Source organism: Dromaius novaehollandiae, chromosome 3, assembly GCF_036370855.1.
Source record: "Dromaius novaehollandiae isolate bDroNov1 chromosome 3, bDroNov1.hap1, whole genome shotgun sequence".
Lineage (NCBI taxonomy): Eukaryota > Metazoa > Chordata > Aves > Casuariiformes > Dromaiidae > Dromaius > Dromaius novaehollandiae.
In genome coordinates, this window is record NC_088100.1 from 41,563,183 (window position 1) to 41,583,273 (window position 20,091).

Below are 20,091 nucleotides of genomic sequence, written 5' to 3' on the forward strand. Positions count from 1 at the left end.
CAACCCCATGCCTTTTAATGGGATTTGAGGGAGCTCTGCAGCTAGCAAGATCAAGTCATAAAAGCATGAAGACAAAGAGATTAAACTACAGGTTAATAATTATATAGCATAAGCAATCTGGGATAAAACAAAACTCTTTTGCTCCACTGGAGACTGATATGTTTATGTATAAAGTGGGCAATCTATAAAGCCATTGATTAGTATTTCTAGAGAAGCCAATCTAAAAGCTTTACTATTTATTAACTAAAATACAAACAATACTAAAATACAAATAATGAGCCAGGAAACAATCAATACCTCCCACAGTTTGCAAACCCCTACAGCGATTTTCATGGTAAAAAGGGGACCAATCCAGATGGCAAACAGTAGTGTTTGACAGCGACTTCATCTCTCTGTACACATGTAAAAGAAAAAAGTCCACAATGCAAAAAGAAGCATACTTTTTTCTTGCTTCTCTCTCCCCTGAGCTTGCACCTACCCGAACTGTGTCTGACCTATGTTGGAGGCTGAAAAAGAAAAAAACCCAAACAAACAAACAAACAAAAACAAACCCAGAACGGAAAAAACCAACAAACCTTCCAACTAAATCAATGTACTGTGTTTCTGGGACTCTCAGAAGATGATAAGTATTGACATGCAGAACCAAATCCAATATTTTTAGACAAACTTGACCACACAGGTGACATAGTTGCATGAAAGGAAGAGACAGAATTTTCCACAATCAGACTGAATGCTGATTTTGCCATTAGCACAATTCAGGTCTTACAGAAGTAGGGTCAGTTAATTTATATTTATCAAAAGTCAAGATCAGGTAAGTATATCTATAGATCTATGACATTACCTCAAGAATTTTAGTCACAGAAAGACACAGCTTAGTTATATGCCCAAAGGAATATTAAAATACTATTTCAAAAATACTTTTTGCTTGCTGAGATTTTGGACAGAGTCACTACTTTGTAATAAATGAAATAATGCTTTTTTTACTTCAAAACACTATTTTAAAAACTGAGCTGTATGTGTGTGTGTTTGTATATATATATATACACACTCGTATGCATGTGTTTATAAATATGTGTATATACCCATACACATGCATGTTGTTCAATTAATACCTCTTAGAAAATGTATGCTATTGTTATTACATGTTTCCGTTAATGCCCATATTGCTTGGTATGAGCTTTCCAAACGCTAAAAAATGACTTGATCACTACTAAAACAATCCCTGCCCCAGGCCTGTTAATACAGCTACACAGATTTGTATCAGCAGGAAACATTCCTTCAACCCTGTACAAATTAAGTGGCTCAATATTATTTGTAGCAATTATTCCATTTATTTCTTACCTGAAGTACACATACACATACATTCATCTCCTCTGCATGTGGCAGGAATTCTTCCAAATGGAGAATAGGCAAGAGGAGAAATTAAAATCTTGAAAGAGATACTTGTGCAAATGTTTTCAGTAATAATAAAGGAGAAAAGATGTGTGAGAAAAGCTACAAAATGGGACTGGTCCAGAGCCAATGGTTAAAAGTTGAAGTGAAGGGCAAGAGCCAGGAGCAACATCCACATGGAAGCTAAAATCAAGTTATTACGGATGAGTGAGAGGGTCTCAGATAAGAGAGAGGAAAAGGACCAAGCCCGGTGTCAGAGCGAGAGGAGCATGAAGAGGCTGGGAGGTTACTGACCAAAAGTTACACAGCAGGAAATGAAGGGATGGTTGGACACATTTCAAGGGGAATGGTCTGTAGTAACAGGGAAGGTTGAAAGTGGCAGGAGTCCAATTCGGCCACGGCCGTTACCAGGAGGGTTGAGTGGCAAAGGTGAGGAGAGAGGAAAGAATCGTGGGAAAGAACAGCCAGTTTTCAGTGTTTTCAGCGAGCAGAAAGAAACTCAAGAAGCCAGAGATAAAGCGGCTGCAGACTACAGCGAGTACATAAGGATGCTGGGAGGAAGCAGAAAAGAGTGGACAGGCAGGACGGGGAGGTTTTGCTGCCTAGAAAAAAAGAGGGGGAACCACTGCCAAGAGGTTTGAAAAGAAGTGGGAATGGAGGCGACAATGGGAAAACAGTTGCTGGAAATTGTCCTTCCCTCCAAAGGAGGATGGGCCGATGCTTTTCCAAAGGGAGACGAGGGAAGGGAAAGTCACAGGAGCTAAGCCAGGCAGAGAGGGAGCTGTGGAGATCAGAGGAGCATCGGAGCGGAGACGGATGAGATGGGGGAGACGATTCCCTGGCGAGAGGCTGAAGAGGGGGTGAGGACTGTGCTGCAAGATGATCATCTGCGCTTTAGAAAATTAGGCACAGTAGATGTCAAGCGAAAGGCAGAGAGCAGAAGAGGTTATGGAAGTGGCAGTAAGAGCCTACACTTAAAATAAAACTGACAGTCCAGGAGTCGGAATGCAGCACGATGGCGCTTCCCGGCTGCTCTGTTCCACCTGCGGGGATGCAGTATTTTACATCGGGGCACAAACACAGCTCCAGTGATCCTCTGGCTGATCCCAGAGGAGCGAAAGAATAGGATAGAGGGGAAATAAAAGGCAGCTGACAACAGCTGTCCGTGGACAAAAAGGGGGCTTTTAGCACAGCTGTGTGGCTGTACTTGATTTATGTGAGCTTCTTTATGCAAAATTGAGGCACAGTCTCGCAAAGGGCTTGCTAGAGAAAGCAACACGGACAGAAACTCCTGCACGTTAGAAAGGGAGAAGGAAAATGGTGATGTCCTGGCTCGTGCACGGAAGCATATGGAGTTCTGGATCCTAATTCAAGCAGCCAGCACAAAAGCATTTTCACCATTCGCTTCCCATACAAGGCATCTCTATATGCAGCAGTATCAGGATCAATGTAAATGAAGACCTAAGAGCTGTATCAGAAAGCTTATTGTTTTGCATTTGAGCTTGACATCCCCATGTAATATAAGGGCTTGCCTCCTCAGGAGAATGACTACTGAACATCGTAAAAACGATGGTGTTTGTGACAGGGAAGCTGATTTTCAAATTAAGAAAGAAAACACAGTAGCCTTGATTGCACAGTACATATTTTTGTAAGTGTTCTTTTTCTAGTAGCAAGTAATTAATCTTGTGTTAGAGTCTGAAAAGTCCCTACTAGTTTTTGAACTTGCAGACAGCTGGAAAATGCCTACTTAGGCTAGTATGCACATCTTTGAGTAATTCCACTTGCTAATTACTCTTCCAGGAAAGAGAGGCTGCCAACAGCTATTCTAACATTTTGCTAACTAGGGAGGGGTATCACATCACGTTATCATATATCATGTGAATTAACACCAGGATGCTGTTAAAGCAATGTGAAAAAAATCAGGTAGTTGAGAAAAGAAATTAAAGCTAATCAATTTGTACAAAAAATCCGTGGTACAAAAACAGCATTGCAGAAACAAAGGGCACAGCTGGGGAACAACAACAAAAAAAGAGCGAAAGCAGCACAGCAGCATTTGCCGAAGTTGTCAGAGCAGATTCCTTCCCTGGGTGACAGATTAGATGAGACGGGAGCCTGGAACCCCTCGCAAATGTGACTTTCCAGTACTCCACTAACCCACTGCATCTAGAGCAACGCTCATCTCTGCAACACGACAGACGTGATTTGAACTGGCAACCACTTGCACGGAAAAGCACAAAGCTTTCCCTGGCTCCGCGAGGTTTCTGCAATATTCATCGCAACGGACAGGAGGGAATTCAAACTTGCAGGGCACAGAAAGCCCCCGACCCTCCAGGACTCCCCCGTGCTACTGCCCAGCAGATTAGATACCCCAGGGCCGAAGGGGCAGTGACTTGCGTGAAAGGCACAGAGAGGGGCAGGCCCTCGATCTGACCTGGCTGGGAGCAGAGGGAGGCAGCCTGGAGGCAATCAGAGAGGTGCCTTTATATATCTATATGTGTTTGTATTAATTGCAACCAACCAAAAGGAGTTGCTGCAATAGGAATGTCCATTCTGCACACAGGTGGGTAAAGGCAATTTCTTTCCAGTGTGAATGTCATTATGCACCATCTCAAGGGAGGCTCAGGCCACCTTAAATCAATTGTCTCTCTTTTTTTTTTTTTGGAATGCTGTTAAAACTGTGGTAATCAATCCTATTTAAGAGAAGGGAAAAAAGTCTTTATATCACTGCTTTCCCTTCTCACCAAATGTGAGATAAAATACTGACACATTAGCACAGGGAAAAAAACCTAAGCCTGACTGATTGTGGACACACTTGCGCATTTACTAAGCAGCCTGAGGAATGAGACAGCAGGCACCGAGCACAACTACACAGCTTGTTCATCGAATGCCTGCAGTAGCAGTTTCCTGTTACTGAGAGGTTTCCTTGAAATCACTCCACAAATGCACTGCAACCAAAGTGTAAAAGAAACCACTTTTCCTGCTCTGATTGCCCACTTGAACTTTTCAAGAAGGTTGCATTTATTTACCATTGATCTACAGTATTGTGTTGACAACTGACTTGCCCTGCAAAGGCTGCAAAACCTGAGCTATTTGTGTGATCCACACACCCCTTTACCTATATGCCTCAGAAGGGCACATTGAAAAGTGCCATATTATCCCCATTTTACAGATAGGCTGCGGCGGTACAGGCAAGCTATCTGCTTTGGATGCTTACGTGGCCAGTGCTGCAGGTAATAGAGAGCTGACTACCTACCTGCAGTCTACTCTTGACTACAAGTTAAGATCACTAGGCACTTGCTTTAGGAATGCATAAGAGAGGCAAAGTATATATACAGCTATTTGTTTTTAAAGCAGCATTGGTTTTCATAAGTATGAAATCACCTGAAACTATTAACATAAAAATGTAAATACTTAGTTTTGCATTTTTAAAAATTCTCTAGTGTGTGAAATAGTATGTTGAGCAGAGAATTGGTGCAGTCAGTTAAAGGACAAGGCAATTTTCATCATCGTTATGACCCAGACAAGCGCTGGAATTTGGCCCATGTTGATTGTTCAAAAGCTTCATTCTATTGGGCACTCACACAGGGTTTATCATCGCTGCCTTCATTATCTCTCCGTGGCTTCATTTGTCTGTGTTATGTATACATAAGCACACATGGACCATGAAACTCACAATGAACTCTCATAATATTGGCTGTCAGCAACCAACTCAGAGTCAGAAAAAACATGCTTTAGCAAGAGGTCATATCTATGAACAGAGCAAAACTAATTATCCCAAGAAGGGTCCCCCTTCCTCTTAAAATCAGCAGTGTATACAATGGAATAACTCAATGTAAACATATTGCTCTGAACTTCACCACCTTGAGCGTCAAGCTTAGCATTGCTGTGGAAGGACAAGTGTGAATCCAGCAAGAATTCTCTATTGTAACAGATACCTAAAACCGACATTTGAAAAGTTTTTGCAGTGTTTTTGAAAGAGAGAAATGGGGCAAAAGAGCATGAAGCTTAAGAGCAGCAGTATGCCAAAGCTTACAACAGAACTGTTAAAAAAGAGTCTGTATAGAAAAACGGAGAAGATAGCTTAATCCCTCCTGTGATCAAGACAGTGGGCAATTTCCAGGGAAGAGTCATTGGGGAGAAAAGGGACAAGTAATCATAAGAGAGGACAAGGGAACTGATGCCATCTTGGGTTAGAGAACAGAAAGATTTTCCAGAACAACTGTTCTGGGTAGCTTCAGTAACCATCTTTAAAAATATGTGGCAAGAAGAGGCTCCAAGATAGACCAGGCTTGGGGTAAACCACAGACTACATAAGCCATGCTTCAAAAGCTGGGCTAGTTCAGGAAAACCCTTGCTAGGGCAGTCCTTTGGGCTTTACCTTTCAGCGATTTTGCTTCATTACTTCAAGTCTGGTTTTAAGTAAATATTTCTCTAATCCTTAAATGTATCCTTAAATCTCATTTAGAGACAAAGTTGTCCAATTATTCAGACACAAAAGCGGAGCACTGAGTTACCTCGAGTTTGTTTGTCTTCAGAACTGCCAAATGGGGACATTTCCTACAGTGCCCAGTGTCGCAGGACAACTCAACAGTAACTGAAGGCTAATGAGATGCACAGGTCCTCACATTTAATGAAGGAGTCTCTATGAAAGAGGTGTCTTCCAGCGGCCACGGTTAGACAGGAAAGCTCTTTAGCATGCAATAGGTGGTGAAAATGAAGAGCAAGTGAATCACAAAAGAGAAAAAAGTTGTGGAATTGCTCAATACCTTTCCATTTAAATTCAGCAAAGTTAAGCTACATCCAACTGATACTACTAGAACTGCTATACTGAGCGAAAGAAGCAAGTAATTAGGAATCAGATTGTGTCTAAGAATTGGATAAAATTCCACAGCACAATCCAAGAAAGAGAAGTTGTCCTAATTTACTGAAGAAATAAAAAAGAAAGGTAAGCCTGGCAAGCTTAGCCTAAACAAATGAATAAACAGGCAAGTTTCATCCAATGCAGTCACTGGGAGAAAATGTCAAGAACAATACAACTGTATTTCTTAAGAGAAGTGCAACAAATTCTTAGTTTCCCACTGGATGGTGCAATCACTGGTCTCACAAAATCTTTCCATGTATGTCGGTGTAAACATGACCACCAGCTTCCAGGGACAAGGCTGCTGTGGGGTCCCAGGGAAGTCCTGAAGAACCATCCGTTCTTCAGTGTCAGCCCGTGCTGCTGGGAAGGTGGTGGTAGGGACAAGGGGCATAGGCCAATATTTGCAGTGAAGGAACAACTCCACTTAATCACTTCACTTAATGTAAAATGACAGCCTTAAATACTTGTGCAACAACGAAGCATCAGCTAAAGCCAAATGTGAGATGCATGGAAACATGCTCTTACATCCAAAGCCATCTGCCTGTATTTGTTCGTTCTTGTTCTTTTACCAATTGACCTACTGTTCGAAATCACAGATTTTCAGAAATAGCACTGCCTGAAGGTATTACTAGGAAAAACAATCAGTGTCCTGTAATCAGTAGAACCGAAGAATTATTTCCAGGAGTCCAAGGCAGTGATCACAGAAGCTGGAAAACCAAAATCCCACAGAGGGGGGAACACAGATTTGACTGTGACTGCTCTGTGCATGCCACAGACAGAAGCACGCATGTTGAGAGGCCCAATCTCCAACGTGAAAGACTGCTCAGATACATCAGCAACAAGCAGCAGGACAAACAATTCACAAGAGATGGATGTTCTTTTTTTTTGGAATCACATGAGAAGTTTAGCTGCTCATAACAAAAACCACTCCTGATTTCAAGTACAGTGGTGCATTTCAGAGGACAAACAGCTGTCCTTTTCCGGCTTCCCAGACTTGCCTCGGAGTAAAGGAGACCATAAAAGCAGGAGATGTCTACAACCTATTTCTGTATCAAATAAACAGTCCTGTGAACTAAAAATCTCTTCAACTATTCTCAAACAATTACTCTCTCCCCAACCTGTACAAACATAAGTTTCCTCTCTAAGGTAATTTTTAGTATCATAAGTAGGCCTTGTAAAGGCAACCCCTGTTAATGTTAATTTTTAATCTTCAGAAACCTTTACCAGGTTTTTCACAAAGTGCTCACCCTCATCATTTTTCAGTGTTTGAGCCTATAATTTAAGATAGGCTTGTCTTAATAGGTCAGGCTAGTTTTACTGTGCATTTTAATTGGTGGTAAATTGCAAGGATTTCAGGATGGATTTCATCCTAGTACCACCAAAAGTGCTCATGACTTTCTGTGTGCCCTCCCCCACCTCAGCGCTCCTTGTTCCTTTGAAATGATGAAAAGGAAAACTAGGAAATGCAACAGATGGTCTGAAATCCTGTCCCTTCGAAAACCATCGTTACTGTAGCTAGCTCAGGCAATATTTCAAATATTCCTGCATGTGCCAGTAGTGTATTCATGACTAGGGAAGATTAGGAGATTGCTTTTAAAACTCCCCTATAGACATGTCATTTATAATGGTCTATTCCTGTTGCTGAAAGATCTCTTCTTTTCCCAACCCTAATTCCAATGAGAAAACTAATCTTCCCCAGATTTAAAGCTGACAGGTGGTACATGCATAATTAAAGATGACCTAACATAGAATGCTCTCATTTCTGGCATATTATCAGACACTTAAGCAAAGCAATTATCAGGAGACAATCTTTTCTGTCAACAGAGATTGGATGAAACATTTCTTCAGTCATGAAGACATTGTAATGTCTATGTATATACGTATTTGCAAATACTTCAGCAATATAACATACATTGAAATCTCTGCTTTCTCAAAGAAATGTCTTCATCATCTGCAGTAACCTCTTCCCGCTTTTTCATGTTCTCCTGTGACATTTCCATGGACTTGCAGTCCATATGACATACATTCACCTTGCTCCTATGCTTTCTGTGACCTGACCTCCTACTTCCACCCATCTGCACTCCTTAGCTCCTGACTTTGCACTGACTGCAACAGTAACCCTTATGCTGAAACAAGCTGAGAGTTGATCTGTGACCCTGGAAACCTCATCCTCCTCCCTTTTTTATTTAAAAGCAAACAAACCCCCCATCCCTCCAAAAAAAAAGCAGGAAAACACAACCAAGCCTCCCCAAACCCTCTCTCAGAACCGCTCTCCTCCATCCAAGAGCAGTGGCCACCTGCAGTATGCTAAGTGTCCTGTGCTATGATGCTCTCTTTATCTCCTTTTTGTAGCTCTTACAGCTGTGAACACCTGCAGGGAGGTATTCAATGTATTGTACAGCACATCATACCTATTGTAAAGAACCTCATATACTCACACATCATATGCAATGACCTGAACATCCTTCTTTTAGGATCTCTGAGAACTGCAGAGGTAAGGGGGGCATACCGTCCCCAGTTTGTAGATGGGACAAATGCAAGCAAAGATCAGTTAGGAATTTTATGTGGAATTGAACCAAAAGTCTATGTTAGAACGAAGAACATCTTTCCAGCTTTTTGGTTTAACAAGCAGATGGCACTGCCTCCCAAAATAGTAATGCTCCCATGCAGTTTGAGAGAGACAGAAACTTTTCAAACTAAACTCTTAAAGTGCTTCATTCAAAGAGTATTTTGCAATGAATTCAGAAAGCATTCTGCGTCTTTTTCTGCTAAAAAGAGTATTTTTTAGACAGGATCTTTTGGGGGACAAAAACAGGGAGACCAAAAAATAAAATTAGGAAAAGGAAAGCCTAAAAAGATGAGTGGTTTTGTTAATTTGGGAGAAATTAGGATTGTGAGAAGTACTATAAACTGCAATTACATATACACTCACGAGACTGCACTTTACCTTACGAAAGAGCTGCTCTTAGGGTATAAAATTGCTTTAATATTGCGGTGAGACAAGTGTTTTAAAAAATGGCTTATGATAATGGATTTTCAAAGCAAAAGTAAAGCTGCTTTTCCCTGAGAACAGGGCTTTATAGATGGGAACTTCACAATACCAGTGGTGTGCATTTTACTGCATTTCACAAGATCTCTCACTATGTAAATTCCTATGTATTTATGTCATACATGGATAAATGACCTTATTGTTCAGAACATGTCTTTATATGAACATCTCTGCTTTTAGAAGTAGTGTTATTTTGTCTTTTTTTCCCCCTTCCCCTTACCAAGTCAGAACAAAAGTCTCTTTTACAGCAGTTTGGGAACTTCATGCAAATGGCAGTTTTTACACATCCATCGTCAGTTTAATAACACTAATGATAAGAGGGGAATTAATGGTAATCGGCTGACTTTCTGGCAAGCAAATCAGAGTTTATAGAGAAGTTTCTGCTGTGTCAAACTTTATAGTCCTGCATTATCAAAAGTGTTAGTAAGGAGACTTAAGAGTAAACTATTGACTTGATAGCAAGCTGGGGTTACTGAACCACAACGTTCTTGCAGAAAGATTGATTCTTTAGAAATCCATTAAACAAGATAGGAAGAGATAGCAATAGTCTTCTGGGACAGCAGGAAGCCATTTACAGAACAAAATAAATTTGCCAGGGGATACAAATCTGACTGAACATGCTCAATATCTCTCTCAGTTAAAGCAGTACTGGTTAGTCTCTCATTTTTCCCTAAGGGATAGAGTTTGGTCATTTGTTCTTCCACCCTATCCCCCCCTTGCAGTAACGGTATTTTGCAGCCTTTAAAGTCCCGTCTTGCATCCATTACTCACATGAGTGACCCCAACGACTTCACAGGTGCTGTTTATAGGTGTTCATGCTGCAAGATCAGCTTGGGAAGGGGAAAACAACAACCTGCATGTAGCCAAGAAGGCAAGAGCAAATATTTTTTCTGTGGATTGATGGATGACAACACAGAGCCGCATTTTGCAAATGTGGCTAGACCATGACCACTAGAATGAGACTAAGCATTAGAAAAAGCATTTGCTTTCCAAACATGAAAAAAAAAATAGATGTGCCAAAATGGCAGCTTTCTGGAGTTAAGATAGCACAAGAGAAGCAAATTATGGCAGATTTTTAAAAATATGTACAGAGCAACACAGTAAGGAACAGCTTGCATAGCTACAAGCACTACAAATGGGTGCTTCACCGGACAAAATGGTTTCCTGTAGCACTGATGATCTAGGCAGGACAAGCTTTATATCCTTCAGATATTAACTCTACTTTCTGTCCAGGCAGACAGACGTAATGCGACTCTTTACGCCATTCCAGCCCAATTCTAATGTGGGAAACACTCCAACTAGACACAAATTTCAGTTTGCTACCTCCCACTCACCTTTTGCTATGTTTGGGACCTCCTAATAAATTGTTCCATTGCTGAATCCATGCAGGGCATCTTCTTTTCCACGGATGCCTCATTGCTTTTTAATCTGGCCTGTAGGTTTGCTATGGTTTCTAGAGACAGGCTGCAAGGACTGAGTCCTGTATTCAGAGAAAGATGGGCCATTTCCAGCGAAGTTAACACAGGTTACAGGAATATAGACGCAATAAACTTGCTCCTTAGGCTGTTTATTATTACAAATAGTCAAACAGTGTTAGAAGGGACAAATTCCAGAATCACTGAATTACTTTTAATCGTGAATTCTGCCCTACTCATTTGGACGAGGCCATGAATGATTCTACCACTATTTTCATAACACTGAAAAACAGAAAGAAAGGATCCAATTGAACTTGAATACCTATTAACTTTTTCTGAGGTTCCTCTCTGAACCTCAAGCTTCTCAGAAGAAGCAGAAGAAGTGCAGTTTGGTTTGGCCATATTACCCAGCTAATGCTCCCACACCTTGATGCCATATATACAGGTGAAAAAAACTACCCTGATGACTGCTATTTTATTTGTGCTGCATGTCTATCATCCTACCTTTTGTGAATGCTGCTAATCAGAAGTTATTTGCTCTTAAGAGTTTTGTAGAGGAGAAATCAAGCATGCTCCCGAATCACTATTTACAGCACGCACATACAGTGATGGTTTTCATGCGTAGGCAAGTGGAAAAAGATGTTTTTAAGCAGTACAAAGCCTGCTGAAGTTTTACTAGAAGCCTCAAGGCAGGTGAGGCTTTTCACGTGCTGCAGAAATGAAACGCGTCATCTTTGGGGAGAAGCTGGTTTTATCTTAGAGGTCTATCAAGAAGGGGCAGTTTTGGAGAACTGTGGGAGCTGCACTGCCTCACCTACAATAAAGCTATGAAACGACAGGAGCTAGAAGGTGTTGTATGCATGTCAGATCAGAGACAGAAAAGCAGTTAAGCTGAAACAGCAGCTCTCACCAACCCCTGAGGTACTGCCCCTGAGAGGATGGATGCAACAGGTGATTACAGAGAAAAGAGTGAGAAATAGCTATTCCACTCAGCATCACTGCTGCGGTTGCAGGGAAAAAGGAAAAATTAGCAGTGGGTTTTACTTGGGAAAGGGTGGGTGAAGAGCAAAACAGCTGGAGGTATATGCCTGCATGCGCGTGCTGAAATGGATGAAGTCTTTGGACTTTTGCTGCACCATCACCATGACATAGGGCTCCTAGCGAGCTGTCCCACAAGCCTCACCATGCTGCCCGAGTGCTTTCAAATGCGACCATAGAGAACAACGTTCATGTCCCACCATCTGGCACGGCTCATTCCAATCCAGCTGGAGGCGTACAGCCCCAGACCAGGCTTCCCAGCTGGGACCGCATCACCTCCAGGCAGCACCAATGCGAATGGGCAACAACCCGCCCCTGCGCACACACCTGTGCTAAAATCATCCTACAATCAAAACCCAGCTTGAAAAAACAAACCCTCAGCCAAATAAAGAAATGGATAAAGATCACTGCCTGAGGGAGGTACATGGGACTAGATTTTTCCCAAGTCTGGAGGAGCCCCAGTTCCTACCTGAGTAATGGGAGCTGTGCATGCTCAATCCTTGCTGCAGGACGGCATTTGCTCTGAACAACGTCTGGAAAAATACTATTGTGTCATGAATACATCTGTAATCCAACCAAAAACTTTAAAAGGAACTAAAGAGCTCTGCATGGTAAACATCAGAAAAACACTGATTTCCAACCCTGCAGCCAGTTGTTCTATAATATCTTCTGCTTTGTGCTGACAACCTTTTTTCCCTCCAATCATTCAGACATGATGCCTTCAGGTCTGTCTAAGTAATGTAATTTACTGGAGTGGAATTCCCTCGGTACCTTCTGCAGCACTCAGTGACAGTATCATTTATACTCTACACTGTCATGCCATGACACTGATACATTGGCTTTCATCCCTCATTCACTGCAGGGTGTGCAATTTCACCTTCCATTGTGCCCTTCTGCAGACTGCGCGTACAAATTTACTCCATTCATGCCTAATTACAAACCTCTGCTGAAATACTCTCATTAGATTTAGATTTCTCACTCCAAATGTCAATCTTATTTGAAAATTCCAATTTTCCGGAAGATTCGTCCATTACCAATAACCTCCAAAGCACTCCTTAACTGAGTGCATTAGAAGCGAAACTGGCAGAGCAGAGATGCACTTAAAATACACCATTATAGTAAATCTCCATTGCTAATGTTTTCGTATTATTCGAGTAATGCAATAATGAGCCCATGACTGGCCAATTCTGCTCCTCCAGCGCATAAAAGGCATAAGCTAACAATCAGCTGCTATGTCAGGATCCGACTGCATTGTAAGGCTGTGTTTCTAAGCGTTCGCCATTCCCAGCGAGCGCGTGGGAGGGCATCGCGGGCTGAATATCATCATCCCCAGCTCCCACTTTTCCCTGGGAGCTCCCGCACATCGCAGGGTGCCATGACGAGGGGGCTGCTCAAAGGCAGCCTTTGTGCGCTGCAAGCCGCTTCTCACCCATTTCAGCCAGGCATGCCCGAAACTAAGAGCCATACAGAGTTTATGACAACTGCAAAAATGTCTGACTGCAGACTGTTTGCTGCAGGAAAGGCAAGTTCGAAAAACAAGCTCAGGGTTTCCCAAGGGAGCCGATACTCTGCTCTGCAATCCAACAGGTGAACTAGAGCGCTTCGGCTGAAAACCTCAACTGCACTGCTTCGGCCTCTTACGCTAATCTTAATTTAGTGCCTGCCTTTCACTCTGACCAGCGTACAGCACACACACACGCACAGGCTGCCTGGAGCAGATGTTTAAGTGCTTAAAAACAATCAAAAAGAAATCTGTCTACCTCTTAAAGAAAAGGCGAACGCTTCAAAAATGCTATCACCATACAAGGAAAAAAATTAAGATGACTGTAGTGTTTATCGACAGTTGTACAATGCGTTCTCGGTGCCACTTCTAAAAATAGCCTGCGTGGTGATACCCCCGGAAAAGAAAACCGTCTCATCCAACTGGAAAGTGTAGAAACAGTGAATGGAGCATGAGTGCGCTCGCCACATGACACACACTCTCCTGGCATTATCTTCAAAGCGATCAGGTTTGAACTCATCTGCACCAGGCGCAGCAGTAGAAAGTAGGGGGGAAAAAATCTATGTCTGTATCAAAAAGGGAAAATTCCACAGAAAAAATGACAACAAATGCTTATACTGCTTGTCAGCATCTGGTCACCTAAAGGATTGAGACATGCACATAATTATAACAGATGTAAGGTAATTCCCTGCAGAAAACACCACCACAGAAGCTAATTATTTCTGAAGTTTAGCCCATTCCCACCTGAAATATTTAAAGCCTTGATTACTGCATTAGCTCTCTTGCCTTTTATGCTTTGTATCAGCAGCTGGTCCAAAGGACATGCACAGATGTTAAAACAGAAACATGCATTTAAGCAAAAAGGCATAGAGAAGGCCATGAGAGGAAGGTAGTAACGGCACACACAGCATTTTCCTTCTAAGAAGAGGGGGAGGTTTGCATTAAGGTAATTTAATGGGATTTCATATTGCATAATAAAAAACTCACCGCAGCCAGCATCAATATTCCATGGAACAACTGCATGTGCCTCTAAGTGCCTCCCATACATCACATCCTCCGCGCCACACGGAGTTACTCAGAATGAAAACCTGTCGTCTTAATTAGCCCAATGCTCAAGTCCAACAAACGAACCTTGCTGCCACACTACAATGCCTGGAAAAACCTGGAAAGGTCACAAAGTGACAAGCAGGCTGCGAAGAACAAGCTGACACACAACGGAAAACAAGTTTTCAGCGTCTGTACCTTCGGATCAGCAGCTCTTGAGGAGATGCTCGCTCTCCACTCATCCATTACAAGAATTACATCAAACCGAGAAGCTTGAAATGCACAGGCACACTCGTTCTCTGGAAATGCCACAACTACTTAATGAGTGAAGCAGGGACAGCACCAACCTTAGACCATAAAGCTATGAATTTCCCTGCACATGCTGACAACATCTTCTCTTTAATGTTTCTCTTGGCCACAGGAGACATATCAATTAATGTGGTCATAACAGTTTTAGCAGCTCAATATATTTCAACTAATTTAGCAGATTCCTGACCGGTGCGACTACCTGGAAAAGCTACCAAGACAGCATATTTCAATACCAGCGCGCTAAAAACCAAACCAAAAAGGTTTTGCATGCCAAAAATTAACACTGAAAATTCTGTTTCTTGATGCTCAGCAGATTTGTATAGATTTCCTTTTTTTTTTTTTTTTTTTTTTTTTTTTTTTTTTTTTTCCCAAAAGATTACGTTCCGGATCAACAGTTCAAGTTACACAAGGGTAATTCTGGAGGGCTGATTTTAAAGATCTTTGAGTCCCCTCTAAAGCTGCTTTTTCCAGATACCAGAACAATTCTGCTTCCAAAATTCTTTCATCACCACTTCTGACTTATGTACTAAGCCTAACTCCTTTTTTTTCTTAGATAAGAAAAAGCTGGTAAGTTAACACAGCTACACAACACTGCAAGTAAACTCCGTTTTTCATCTCAACACAGACAAATTTACAAGTATTCAAACACAGGACTTACCAGACAGAGACGAAGCTGCATGTAAGCCAGTCATTAGAGCCAACAGAACGATTATGCTTGCTCTACAAATTGTGAAGCATTTGAACCTTATTTTTAGTTGTACACAAAGGGCAATAAGTGGAAAATCTTATTGTAACCACTGCTTTTTTTTGGCCACCCACACTTCCAACACCTACAGCACAAGTATATAAATGCAAAAAAAACAGAACTCATGGCTCATCTGAACAAGGAATGCAAACTAGCTAAATGCTGTTACTTTTTTCCAATTTGTATTTGGAGTTTCATTAGATTCTGTTAAACATCAATGGCACATATTCATACACCCTGTATATCTACTGTAGCAGGTATCATATTGAATTTTCATGCATTTAATTAATTACTTGCTCTTAGTTATCTGTTGGACTTCTTCTCTAAGCTGGCTGGCTAACCACTGATGAATTTTCAAATGATGAAATGCAGGAGATGCATCTCCCTGACTCTTGGTTTCTCCCCTTGCTCCCCATATTAGTGATATACAAGGAGTTAATGCTTCACTTACCTGTGAGAAATTATGCTGAATACTCTACCCAGAAACTAGCAATTAAAAAAAAAAATCCCTTTACACTCATAATAGTAGAAGAACTTGAAACAAATTGCTGTCAAGGATGATTTCATTATATTTAAATCCACTTTACCTCAACTTGCTTTGCAAATTACTTTTTAATTTTATACATAAAACTCCCATACCTACTACAACGCTAGTTTATCTTTCTCCCCCATGTCCGATTCTTTCCGCTTACAACAAGCACTCGGCAAAGCGACACAAGTATGAACCTAATTATCATCTGAAAAGCTGCAGAAAGCTAACTCAATTAACTGATGAAAAAAGAAATAAAGAAAAAAGCGTCTGTCTTAAGAGCAGACTAAAGAAAAGCATAAGGGAAGCCACAGCTGGGGATGGGGAAAGGAGAGTTAACGATCTGCCGTCATTAATTACCTTGCTGCCTCTGAAAGCGCAAGTATGACAGAAAGTAAAGCATCCATTACAACACTCTTACTTCTGAACTCCTCAGAAATCATAACAGGAAACACGTGCCGTAAGCTAGCAATTAATATTTAACAAAATAATTTCAGACTAAGTGTCAGCTCCAGAAAAAATGTGCTTTTACCTGCACTTACCTGCCCATTAATTGCCAGCTAGACGGCACTGCCCGTCATCTCCGAGCAGCCAACGCGCAGCCCCGCGCGGCGCCAGCTGCTCCCGACGCACGGCAGTTTACGCAGCACGGCCGAAATCAGACGCACGCTTTTCTGGCGACGATTTAGGTCGTAGGAATGTGTGATGTATGCTGTAAAAGCGCGGGTAGCTAAGTATTATGAAAAAAATGGGTCATACACCACTGAGCTAACAACCACACCACCCCCAAAGCCGGCGCTAAATGACTGTGCAGAGCTCTGCCAGAGGGAAAGGATAGATCTAAAGAGCAGTGAAAACAAAACTCGATGTGGTGAGATGGATTTTACTTTTCACTGGTTTGGGTTAGAGAGAAAGTTGATCGCCCTGTCACCATCTCTCGGTGTTTTCTTAATAAAGGCGAACCGCCGGCAGGTAAAGGTCTTCTGTGGGAAACTTTGGGCCGGCGGAGGTGCCGTCCCCCACCACCTCCGGGGAAAGGTGCGTTTTCTCATTCCCGATGGTAAGAGGAAGTGCCACCAGCCCAGGCGGCGGGCTGTGACTCAGCCGCTGGGGCTGACACACGCACGCAGGCTGTCACCTGCAGCGGCAAAAATAAAAATCTTTGCCGCAACACTGCGGTCACGTGGAAAATACGGAGTAAATAGATCTTCACGCCCTCCAAGTGATAAACAAACATTTCGTTAAGGGCAGGCAGGGAAGAGGGGTCTAAATAACTCAGTCTTGTATGCTGGGTCATATTGGAACGAGCAGCACCACCCTCCTCAGTCGTAACAGCTAAATACATAAATTCTATTTACCTGAGTGCCACAGGCAGAATTAGAGGGAAGGGTCTGCTCTGTCCAGCCACAGCGCTCGATGTTCAAGCCCCGAAGCCCTTGCAACTTCTCTCCTGGTGGCACGAAGAGCCATCGCTACACGTCTGCGGGCAGAGACACCTTGGGCACACGGCTCTTGTTCAGAAACCTTCACACAGGGCTGTCTGCTCACTGCACACACGTGTGCCCACACACTAATCGTGCCTGAGGTTACACCTGACATTCTTCAGGCTGTACTGAATATATCTGTTCTAAATATATATATATATTATTTTTTTCAATCAACAGATACTTTTGCAGCAAATACTTATCAAAAGCAGTCCTCAGTCCCCCAAGCCATGGGTTAGCCCTGCCATGGGTATGGTGACACGGGCAGTGCTGGGGAGCATTTGATTACGCCAAGAGCTTGCCACCAGCACATGTCGCACCTTGGAGCAGATTCCCAGTCTCCAAGCAGGGAAACGTACCACAGAAATCACAACATCCATTAAGCAGCATCGCTGTGGCTACCAATCTGACGGAAATCACCTCAGCGCTACAGTGATAAATGCCAATATGAAGCTCTCAAAAAGACAGATGGCGAAACTCTGCACAAAAAGAATTTTCTCATCCACACGAAAGCATTTCTAGACATGTGGCAGCCCTCTGCTAGGACTAAGGCCCCATTTAAATAAAATACTTGATGTCCTGCAGGAACATCTCACTTGCATGACCAAGATACCAGCGGTATTTGTACCCAGCGCTGAGCAACTGCCTCTCCTCCCTATCTTCAGTGCACTCCTGCCAAATACTGGTGATAAGTCAAACATGTGCACCTCTCAAAAAGCAAGCCTGAAAGCAGGACAAGTAGTTCTGCAGTATCACAGAGAAAACACAAACACCACATGAGAATGGGACTTTTTTTTTTTAATTGAGATTTTGTGGCAGATGCGGCAACATCTCAAATTAAAATCCAATGTTGTCTGCTCAGTAGCATAAAAACACCCGTTTCCTTAGCTCTGACCATGGCACTTGGGAGCAGCTGGACTGGATTTGGTAACAAGAGACCCAAGTGTTTGGTAAGTAGATGTTCAAAGCGATAGGACTTCACCTTCAGAAATCTGGTTTCCTTGTTAATCCAATCAAACTTTCTGACCTTTGGGTGCAGATTTAGAAAAAGATACATTTTTTCCCAGTGTGTGGTGGTAGGCGGATGACAGACATCTAATCACCAAAATCTGCATCTTAAAATTTTACATTATTTACATCTGCCTACAGATGGCTGCAGGACAGAGTTAAAGAAATCTTACCAAAAAAAAAATGTTCTGAAGAACTCATACCTAAAGCATATTAATGTGTGCAGAGCTTTTCTGAATTCGAGTTTTGGGGTTTTTTTGGAGCAAAGCACTTAAAGGCTCTTGCTGAATTCTCAACACAGTAAGTGCACGAGCAGTAAGAATTAAGACAATTTACTGTCCTCAGAATGCCATCATTTGGGGTGTTATTTTTGCTGCTTTTAAGGGGAAAGAAAAGGCGGTAAGACAAAGTCAAAAATGGTTACACAGCGCTGCAATCGCCGCTCGGGCCAGCCCCCCTCCGCTGCAGGGCCCGGCCCCACGGCGACGGCAGCAACGTCCGATCACAGCCCTGTCCCTGTTGCGTTACTGGTGGTCGCTCAGGATGACAACCGACGAGCTGCTCAGTGCAGAGCGCGGCTTCTCCCTAATTCCTACGCTCCCTTGTTACAGCCCGAGCCGAACCTCCCCGCGATTAACTCCTAGGGGACCTGGATAAATGTTTCTATCTTGGCGCGTAGGCGACAACAGAGTTTAGCAATCTGCTCTGTGAACACGGGAGAAACCTTCTGCTCTGAATTAGAACATCACCGCATACTATTTTTATGGAGATCAATCACATCAATCAGCACCCCAGTAATATTATAAAATGCAAATAATAATGAAACGAAAGGGGGAAAAGAGTACTTGCATACTAAATACGCCGCACCTCGAGAAAAGCCAGAATACCACAGTTTTAGCTAGGTCAACCTCATGCAACCGCTCTCTCCAACCGGGCTAATTAACCCAGGAGAATCGGGTCTCTTCTCCCACGACCACTAGCAGGTCACTAGGGTGACTGCCCGCAAGCAGAGCTGGTTATGAAAAAGCCAGGCAGCAGGCTTGGGAGTAACACTGGGAAATTAAGTAAGCAACTGCAGGCTCACCCGGGTGGCGGACGCCACCGGCACAGATGTGGGGGCCGAGCTGGTGCCCCCGCCAGCAACCCGCTGCCCTGCAAGGCGACACATGCACTTCCCCGGAGTCAGGGCACATGCCATGTTTTAAAAGCTTGGCGCGATCTTGAGCACACAACCAACAAAACCAAAACAAACAAACAAAGGAACCCTATTTTACAACAGCTTTTTCACCCGTGCACGTTTTTCAAGTTAATTTGGTGCTCAGATATGATTTTAGTGTTGGAAACAGAGAATTCTGATGATTCGCAGTACAAGCAGGAGAACAAAACATCCTGCACACACTTCTGCCAATGCGCTTCAGCTGTGGACAGGGAATGAGAGAGGGTTTTTTTCCATTTATGTCCACTCAGCTTCCGGCTGCTCTTTCAAATCTGCTATGAAGGATGTCATTTTTAAAGCTAGTTCCTCTGACAGGGATTTTAATGGTGAATTTGCAAGGTGGCCAATCACAAGCATTTCAAAAATCACAAGAAAAGTCCACAGAAATTGTGAACAAGGCTTCAAAACGACAAGGGAATTGTGTTAAGGATGACTAATAAACGATGGGTTGCTTCTTTCGGCTTGCTTACTTCTGAGTCGTTACATCTCATATTTTCAAG

General features: G+C 42.6%; 1 protein-coding gene across 10 annotated transcripts in view; it reads right to left on the reverse strand.

Annotated features, from left to right (window-relative positions):
* The window catches only part of BACH2 (BTB domain and CNC homolog 2), a 195,729-nt gene that overhangs the window by 64,993 nt on the left and 110,645 nt on the right, over positions 1-20,091 (reverse strand). Inside the window, exon 1 of one of the 10 annotated variants that reach the window (XM_026093411.2) lies at positions 16,426-16,675. The exons of the other annotated variants lie outside the window; for them this stretch is intronic. The gene's annotated coding sequence lies outside the window, so the exon portion shown is untranslated. Of the gene's footprint in view, positions 1-16,425; positions 16,676-20,091 lie in introns of those variants that run through there. 10 annotated transcript variants of the gene reach the window in all.